Below are 9,485 nucleotides of genomic sequence, written 5' to 3'. Positions count from 1 at the left end.
CACACCAAAGGTAAAAAAATGTTCTCATTACTAGCTGGACTGCTGGTATGAAGGAGTTTGGATAGCTGGCACTGATTAACTTCTCTTAATTTGTGGACAGGGCCAGGTCTTTGACTAAATCATTATTTCCAAGTAGGTAACTCTTCATTGTAGACTGGGTGAGGAAAATGTATCATAGATTGAGACCGGAAAACCATAGAGCAATGATTAAACCACCTGAAGCTCTAACATCCTTTCCATGGCATTTGAGACCCTGTGCCACTGGGTAACACTTTTATGTTTTGTTGGCTTTGCCAGGAGAGTTGACTGATCCATAGTAGTTTTCCATATTAGTTAGGTATTTTACCTTGATGTGCAGGAGTACGGTGCAGTGCAGGCACTGTGAAAGAAGAGGAGACAAAAAGCTTCCTGAAAATATGTTTATTTATGTTATGAGGTTATACCTCAGGCTGTACAGCCAAGCTGCTGCCTTTGCTGGGTTTCCTAGCTTGCTTGAGTGTACTGGAACACGTACATCATGCACCAAAAGCACAATGTGCTCACGCTTGCTAGGAAATCATTAGATTTCCTCATCAAATAGTACTGAGCATTTGCTATTTTGAGGTACATTTCTGTAATTATTTTCCATCTTTTTGTTCAGGATGGTGGGTATTTGATAGGTCTCTTGGAAAATAAGAAATCAGGAAAAATGGAGTGGTATCACCAAAACAGACATAGAGAGCTATGGCAAAACGACACGGTGTTTAAAAAAAATCAACATCCTTTTAAACGCGATTTGAGAAGATTTATCTTCTAGATTGCATAGGCTTATGGGGTCTCTTTCTTGCTCTCTGGCAACACTTGTGTAGGAAGTCAGTGAGGTGTAGGGTGATTGATTACCACGTTGAATGGATTTCATGGGGTTCTTCCTTAACTCCTTCCATTAGCTAAGGCCTTGCTCACTGAAGTTTTCAAATAGCCTAAACTCCTTGGAGGTAATGAGTTTTATAACCCATATAGTAAGGTAGCAAAGAAGTTTTATGGTCTTGCCATAAATATTTATGTCAGTTTTCTTTCACATGCCCTCGGCTGGTGACTCCTCTGCTTAAAGAAGCCCCTGTGGTTGTTCACATCAAGATCTGTAAGTAGTGGCAGAGCAGTGTGAACCGAGGCCATTTCAAACTCAACTATCCTCGTTTTGATTCCAGTGGTTGCTAATTTCTCAATTTATAACCATTAAATCATTATAACCATTAAATCAAATTAAGGAAGAAAGCCTCTTTTTTTTTTTGTCAGCCTAGACAAGCTTTATAGACAGAAGTTAAGCATTTTCTGCTCTCTCTCTCTTTTTTTCTTTTTTTTGACTTACTAATAGGGAAGTCAGGAATGTGAAGTAAGCAGCCTCTGTTTGCTGAAATGATGAATGGGTGAATGTGTAGGAGAAAGGAAGGATGATAAGAAGGAAACAAATATTTTTGATTCTAGCCCAGTGCTGGAAAGGGGGAGTTTGCATGCTGTAAAAATGAAAATATGTCTGAAACTTTGGTGGAAAAAAAATTTGAGAGGAATGCAGTAATAATAGTGAAACAGCTAAGTGGTATGAAAAGGCATTAGTCTTCCCTAAACTGGCACAACTTGCTTTCTGCTGTTTCTTTGTCAGAACACATTGCTTTTTCTGTGTTAAAAAATAGAAAAGGGTGAAAATAGAAAACTGTCTGAAAATGCAGTATGGCTATCAATGATAAACATGTTTAGTGCAAGAGCAACATTCACCTGAAGCCTTGTGTCTTAAAGTTATCTGGATCCTGACTTCATTGGGGTGCTAGGCCAGTTATCTCAAATTGTACATTTAGGTAATTTGGGTTTAGTAGCTCTCTAGGCACATTTAACCTGATGCTTGGAAAGAGGAGGCAGCCAGTCATATAATTTTTACACATACAAGCCAGTAAGCAACTGTGAATTATCCATAAGCAACTAGAAGGAGGTTATGTCCTTAGTCCTATATTCCGACTTAAACATTTTTTTAAAATGTATTACAAGCCCTGTCTATGTGAAGAATTTGAAGTGCAATAGCTGTTACTATCAAGAGACAGTAACTGTTTTCCTTGCAATGGTGCGACTCTCTTCTCAGAATGGGTTTGAAACCAGATCAGCCCAGGACACAGCAAGCACTCTAATGGGAGTTAAGGTAGTTTCCCACGTGAGTAGGTAGGTGTTCCTATAAACAGGTGCCAAGAATTAAATTGTCCTACTTCTTCCTTGCTGAGAAACTACTTGGTATGATTGTGGGTTACACCAGCTTTGACGTTTCACTAACAATTTAGGAAAAAAAAATGAGTGGACTGATGGACCCTGGTTTTCTGTGTGTTCAGGCTGACGACCTTGGATAGCAGGCTCACTGGCTCTGCAGGATTAGCTGAGGTATCCACTAGCCTGCTGTCCAGGCCATGAGATCTCTTGGCTGACATACCCGTCCAGTTGTAGAACATAAGCATCGCATCTGTTTACAGATCAGTCTGTGCCTAGATGGCTCTAAGGTAATTTTGGGATGAATCTTAAATTAAAACTGTGGTGGGAGGCGGGTGTTGGGGGCTTTGTATCCAATAGCATAAATCTTTGCTGTCCAGATTACTGTTGTTGTTGATGAAGTTCAGAAGGGTTATCATGAGTTCAGTCTAAAAAGCATGCAATTATGTTTAAAACTTATAGTAGCTTTGCAGGAGATGTACAAAGGAAAAGCTGTTGTGTATCACTTACTGTGTACTTATATTTCATCCATGAAATGAATTACCAGTTGAAATGTTCTAGCCGTACTTTTGATGTCCATTTATAATAACCACTCTATTTTATAGCTGACACGGTATCCCTCCTTGTTTTGTTTCCAGACTTTATTGATGTGGCTTCTTGGTGACCTACTTTGTGTTCACAGCTTTAAGGTTGCTTTTTTCATTCCCTTCCAAAAGGAAGTGCCTTCCATGAGAAATGTTGGAAGTACACTAGCCAGTTTTTAATACTGATAGATGGAAACTTGGATGTGACTGATTGGGTGGCCTTCCACTTACACCCAGGATAGATGACGCAACTGACTCTTAGGTACTTTCCTTACTAAGCTCTGTTGCTAATCATTCTGAGACCCGGGAGGTTGGTGTTTGGAGAATTAGGGTAGGAAATGCCTGTATTTCCTTGGAGCTCTCATTACTCATGACTGAATTGGTTAGCCCTGTGACTCTAAGGGCATTGCGTTTGCCTCTTGTCCTTGCAAGGGGCCAGCAGTATGTCATGTGCTTATTACTTAAGCACTTGCACAGCTGGAGGAAGGAACATCCCAGTTCTTACTCTTTTTACTCATTCTGGGGTATTCTTCCTTTGCGTTGCTCCTTGTGGGTTTTTTCTGTAATTTCCACTAGTGGTGATTCAGTTTAAGGCTTAGCTGTCTCTCTCTTCAATTAGTGGTGCTTTTGCTTTTTATCTGGGGCATGAGGTATGTGCTTACTTATTTGTGGGGATACTTAAAAACTGGTTAATGTGATGCAGATGTGCAGTTTTCAGCAGATACATAGCATTTAGCTAAGTCTTATGGAGGAATTAATACCTCAAGGTATTACATATTGAAAAAGAATAATTCACTTCTGTAATTTCACTGAGCCTCCCCCCCCCCCCCCCCCCCTTCCCCCGGTTGTCATATTGGTAGAAACACTGGTTACCCTGAAGAAAAAATCCACATCAGTCCTTTTCCTGGAACCTTGATGTATGGTTTTCTGGTTTCCAGCAAAGAGGAGCCCGATCTTTTTTTGTGTGTGTGTGTTTCTGTTATAAAGTGAGCGTGCTATTATTTGTAACTGTGCAGTTTTTGCTTGGAACAGCAAAGAAAACCATGAGGAAAATAGTTTTTGTGTGTAAAGGAATTTCAACAAAGGTGACGTCCAGCTCCCATTAGGATCTGGAGATGAACTTGTCTTCACTCCACTGGTGTTGCGTGTGCAGTGCCTCTAAGCCTCTTAGGAAAACCTTCAGCAGAAGATGAAGAACTTAAACTAGTAAGAGATGTTCATCAGTGGTGCAGGTGGCAAGGCATTTGAGGAGAAAGTTCTTGTAGCCCACTGTTATAAATAATACTCACTCCCTTCCTTGTTGCCTTGTATCATGTTTAACTGGACACGGGCATGTGTGCTCGTATAAACATGAGGTGGAGGTATGCTTGTAAAAGGAGTGCTGGAAGAGTCTGAGGGGCTAAAAATGCAGGTAAAAGTAGCTGCATTTGAGTTGCTTGCCTCAAAAGGCAAGCCTAAGGCATTGGACTGAGCATTACCAGGGCGCCGAGGTTAAATGAACTGCATGTGATTGGTGAGAAAAGGAAGAATTCAGCAAACATTGTGAATGCCAGCTGCAGTGTGGTGGCAAGCTGTGTTACCCAGTAGATTGCTGGGTAGACCAGCTATTTCTCCACATTTCTTGCCAGCAGGGTGTTGGGAGAAAGGGGAGTGGTGCCGTTTTTGTTGGACGCAAGCTGGGTACAGAGGCTGTGCTAGTCCAGAGGCATGGCATGTGAAAGATTTTAGTGGTTTGCAGTTTTTTTAAGATATTCTTTTTCTCTGGTTGAAATATCCAGCAAGGCAGGTGAAACATTGGCACCCGTGAGGGAAAGCTACTAAGTGTTATACTTTTTTTTTTTTTTTTTGGGGGGGGGGGGGGTGTTCAATCTTACCCTTTATCAGCAGATAGGAAACAATGCAAATCTATTCCCCGACATGTGCAGATGCATTTCGTTGCTTGGAAGCCGAGCAGGAGCTCTGATGAATTATCAGCATCCAATTCCAGAGCTCTGACAATCTGCAATCTCCTTAATATTCTGATGAGCCATTGTGGGTATTATTCCTCTGCATTTTTTCCCCTTTTATATTCTTCAAACCCGTGTTGCAATCTGAATGCTGTTGGCTCAGGATTGAAAGAGATACTGGCCGCTCTATGCTTTGCTCAATTTTCCTTTAATAACAGTGGGGAGAGAGTGGATAGTATGATTTCCCCCCCCAATAGTACAAATGCTGCCTGAATTAGAAGCAACTTTGAAAACTGAAGAGCTATCTCCTGTTCTGTTCATAATTGTGTCTCTCTAATATTAAGAGTATAAAGGCACATAAATTATTCATGCCAGGAAGAAATCCTCAATAAACTTTTCTTAAGGAATCGCAGGTTTTGCCTCTAAAAACTTTGAGCAACTCTGCTCTGTATTCTCTGGCAAGAGTATTATTCCAGTGACAGCTTATCTTTGGAAATAACTGCAGATTAATTTACATGTGTCTCTTAAAATGTAGCTTGCTTACCCAGATGGCAATTAGATTCAAGTTAATGGTAATGTAAAACAGCAGGATCTAGAGTAGCTCTCTAGCCTAAGGGCTCACCATTTTTACCATCCAGCTGTTTTCCAAATGATTTATTTCATTTTCCCACTTAGTTTCTCTGCCTCGCCCCTCAGTTTCAGTCTTGCTGCTTGCAGTACAGTGTGGGTGGCAAGACAGGGGAAGAACAGCTGCACTGAGCAGCTCCAATAAATGACTTTATTAGAATTAGAATTGTGTCTGCATTACACTAATACCAAATGTCTTAGTTCATCTTGTAGCCTCTAAAACAGATTGTCATCATTTCCACCCTGCCTGCATACAGTGGGGAAAGACAGCTCTGACTCAGTCCCCCGGATAAATGGGGATACAGTGAATCGTGTGCCGCTGCCGGGCAATTTGTTCAGGCTTTGTTGGCGGCCAGAAATGCTAGTGCCTTACACTTCTATGTTGAGCATAATATGCAGGAGGAAGGATGTGCTTTCAAACAGCTCAGGAGTAAGTGTGAACTACCTTGCTGTCCAAATGATGTACAAATGTCCTTATGCTGTGTTTCTAGCTTGAGGATTTAATGTGGAAATTTAGAGGAATGGTACAAATGTTACCTTAGGACACAGCAAAACCAGTGCTAATCCTCCATCTAAACCTGCAAGCTCTTTGACATTCCTTGCTGAGAGAGAGAGAGAAAATAAAATGCAAAAACTTAGGCTTTTCAGGTTTTCCAATGAAGAACAGGCTCCTGAGTAGGGAGTTTCCTTTTATTTGTTATGAAGTAGCCCATGTTTTGTTTGGCAAGATGAAAAACAATTTATTGCTGCTTCTCCTAACTCTTTGAGCTTTATAGAAATCAGGGTACCTGCCAGACAGTGTTATGTGCAATCCCAGGGAAGCCATACCTGCAGTGCCCTGGAGATGGAGCAGAGCAAGCCTTGGAGGCCAAACTCAACTCCGGGATCCACCTTGCTACTCCAAAGTCTGTATGAAAGGTCTGGAGAAGGAGGTGGTGCTTAGTGGTGCCTGGAGAGGCCTTGCAAACAGGCTCACTTGCTCGGGAGGAGGATTCAATTTGAAACACTGCCTCTGGGCTTCACTTTGAGCCTTCTCATCTTTTCATACCTGCTGGTTAAATGTGAGCTGCTGTTTGTGTTTGTCTGGTCTTTGGATCAAGAGTATTGGGAGCTCGCTGCAGAGAACTGGGGAATTGCCGCTGGAGAAGCACTGTGCCCAAGTGGTGTTACTTCTGAGGGCAGTAGGAAAAACCATTTCCTATTCTGCGTTTTCTAATTTCTTATATATTTTATCTGTAGCTAGTTATTTTTCCAAATTAGCCTTTGTCTGAAGTACACCTGCATGGGCTCTTAAGCACAATTTCATCTGCTTTAGAAGTACAGGCCAAACAGCATATTAACATCATTCTAATTTATTTTGTGAAGGAAGGGCTAAAAAGGGAGCAATTTGTGTTAGATGTCTTGTCAACCTTATTTAACATCAGTACTTAAAGTATTTCACTGGAACATTTCCACCTTTTATTGTAAGTAAATGGACATTTTTCTGGTTGGTAGGCACAAGGTATGTGCTTCCATTCACACATCTTTGCTGTGGCTTTTTTCCCCTTGCTTCAAATAGCAGTTGTTTCTTTTGAGTAGCTTGTAGTGGCAAACAGAGCGGGTAGAAAAAATGGGGTTTAATTTCATCTTTCCTAAGGTGTGCCCCTGTCTTGAAGAAAAGAGAAGTTGGTATTTATAAGCAAAATAATGTATTTTCAAATGCAGTGTGTGGTTTAGGGTTTTTTTAACTGTTCTGCTTTTAACTGGAATTCTGTGGGTGAAATGCTAGAATAAAACCCAGCAGCTGGGTGCTGTACGCCCACTTTAATGGTAAAGCAGAGAGAAACATGCCAAGAAAGCTGGGGAAATGGGCAGCAACCCTAAAAATCTAAACTCTTCCTCATCCCTCCCTTATTCTATTGTGTTACTCCACTCTCAGGAGTTCACAGGCAGCCTGAAAGCAGAGACCGAAGTACTTCAAGGGGGATTTGACAAATCTACCTGTCAGTGTCACCAGACAACTGATTTATCATCTTTGACAAGTAGAAAATTGCTTTGACTTGTCTGCAGGACAAGTAAAATTTAGTAATAGTGATGGGGTATTTTAAAAATTGTCATGATCATGTAAATCCTGTTATCTCTGTAACCCAACACCAGCAAGTTCTGAACTGTAAAATGACATTAACTTTCTTGGAAAAAAAAGTCTAGTATTAACAGATAACTGGACGTTTTTCCCCCTCAGCTCATTTTTAAATCCTGTTGCCTTTCAAAGGCTGACACTTCTGTCTCTTAGCCCTATTTCCCTGGTAATAGAATAATGAAGGAGTTGTCTTTTAAAGAAAAAAAAAATAGCATGTAGCTACATCACATCATAAAATACAAAGGAAGCAAAGTATGCTTAATCTGACAAAGCATCAGTGTTTAGGCTATAAGCTCATTATAAGGCTTGTGTAGTGGGAGCTGATTTTTTTCAAATTAATTTCTATGTATTACCATAATAAACACTTTAATAATATCCTTTCCTTCCCTCATATCCTCAGCAGCTGAATATTTCAGTAAGTGATCTAGTCTTTCATAGCAGCCTTTATCCCCATCATTCATGCACGATCTGTTTACAAGAATGCTTATAGGTATTTCCAGTTTAATTTAATGTTCCAGGTTATGCTGCTTCAGCAGTTTCTCTCTGCATTTATGCTAGCATTTGGGATGTTTGCATGAAATACTTGGGAAATATTGAGACTTTTTTTTATTTCTAATTTTATTTGATAGTAAATACAAAAAAAAATCACATCTCATTCTGTTTAAATCTTTCAAGTGTCTGAAAAATAACTTGCTGTAGCTAGCATCCAACACCTCGAAAAACAAGGCTTGCACTGTGTAGGGTTTTGTTTGGTATGTTCATTATTTGCCTACAATAGTAAGTAAAGCCTGGTGTTTTGCTGACTGCTGTAACTGAAAGGTTGGGGGAATCTAGAAGGTAGGAGTAGGACACTGTTAAAATGCAGAAATTGGTAGGGATTAGGGCTCTGTGCAGAACCCAAAACTACCTTGAGCTTCTTAGAAGCTGGTGAAGTTTCAGGCTGTCACACCACATAGATTTAGTCTCGCAGCTCACTGTTCTGCTATTGCTTTTCTTCTCTCTCTGTTTGTGAGCAACTCTCTAGAAATGTCCAAAAAATATCTTACTGATCTAGGCATGGTCATAACATAACGTCTGCTGGGATCCTTCATTTGCGTCCAAAACCTGTCTTAGTTACTGGCTCAGTTTTCCACAACAATCTCATGTTCAGTACATTGTCCACAATTACCCCATCTCTTTCAACACTCCTGCTTTGAGTTTCTTTCCCATCAGTAGCTTTGAATATTTGCCATCTTGCCTCGAGTGTCTTTTTTGTGTCTCGCACTCTACCAGGCTAGTTGTCAGCAAGTAAAGGAGATGCAGCAGTCTGGTTAGAGATCTGGAAAGCTGCGTATGGGAAGGCTAGATGAGCATTTGAAACCAAGTTAAAATCTCCTGGCAACATACTAGCTCAATCATGAATTCTAGTATGTAAAACTGATATTTCTAACCTGTCTTTTTTCCACCCTCAGTTCCGCTCCCACCTCCCAACCTTCGTTTGGCCCTTCTGTCACCTGCTGTTTGGGCTTTTGAGGGGGGCACACCTTTTTTAAAATAAGATGCATTAAGTGCTGTAGCTAAATTTACTGACCTAAGAAAACTGCAGAGAAGAATTTAACCATTGTCAAAATCTCCTATCAAAACCTCTGTAATAGAAATAAAGCATGGATAAAATGTATGACATTTTTGTGGTGATTACATCCATTAGTACTGAGGATAGACAGCAAAATCTAGATATGCTTTGATTTTTTTTTTCCCCTTTCTTTTTTGGAGCTTCTACTTGGCTGCTGGTGACAGTAATACTGCTGTCTTCAGGCTTTTCAGTGGCAGCTTGTTAAGAAATTATGTATTCCCAGAACTGCACTATTTTAAAAATGGGGTGTGGAGGATTGTGTGCAAATGAGGAAGTAAACAAAAAGGCCTTGGAATTCCAGTATAATGCAAAGAGGAACAGGTCCATTGCTGCAGGAAGAAATAGTTTCTAAGTTCTAAGAAACTTTGGGG

The sequence above is a fragment of the Pygoscelis adeliae genome, unplaced genomic scaffold (assembly GCF_000699105.1).
Source record: "Pygoscelis adeliae isolate BGI_AS28 unplaced genomic scaffold, ASM69910v1 Scaffold402, whole genome shotgun sequence".
NCBI classification, from domain to species: domain Eukaryota; kingdom Metazoa; phylum Chordata; class Aves; order Sphenisciformes; family Spheniscidae; genus Pygoscelis; species Pygoscelis adeliae.
The sequence above is the reverse complement of the archived record's forward strand: the minus strand, read 5'-3'. Positions refer to the sequence as shown.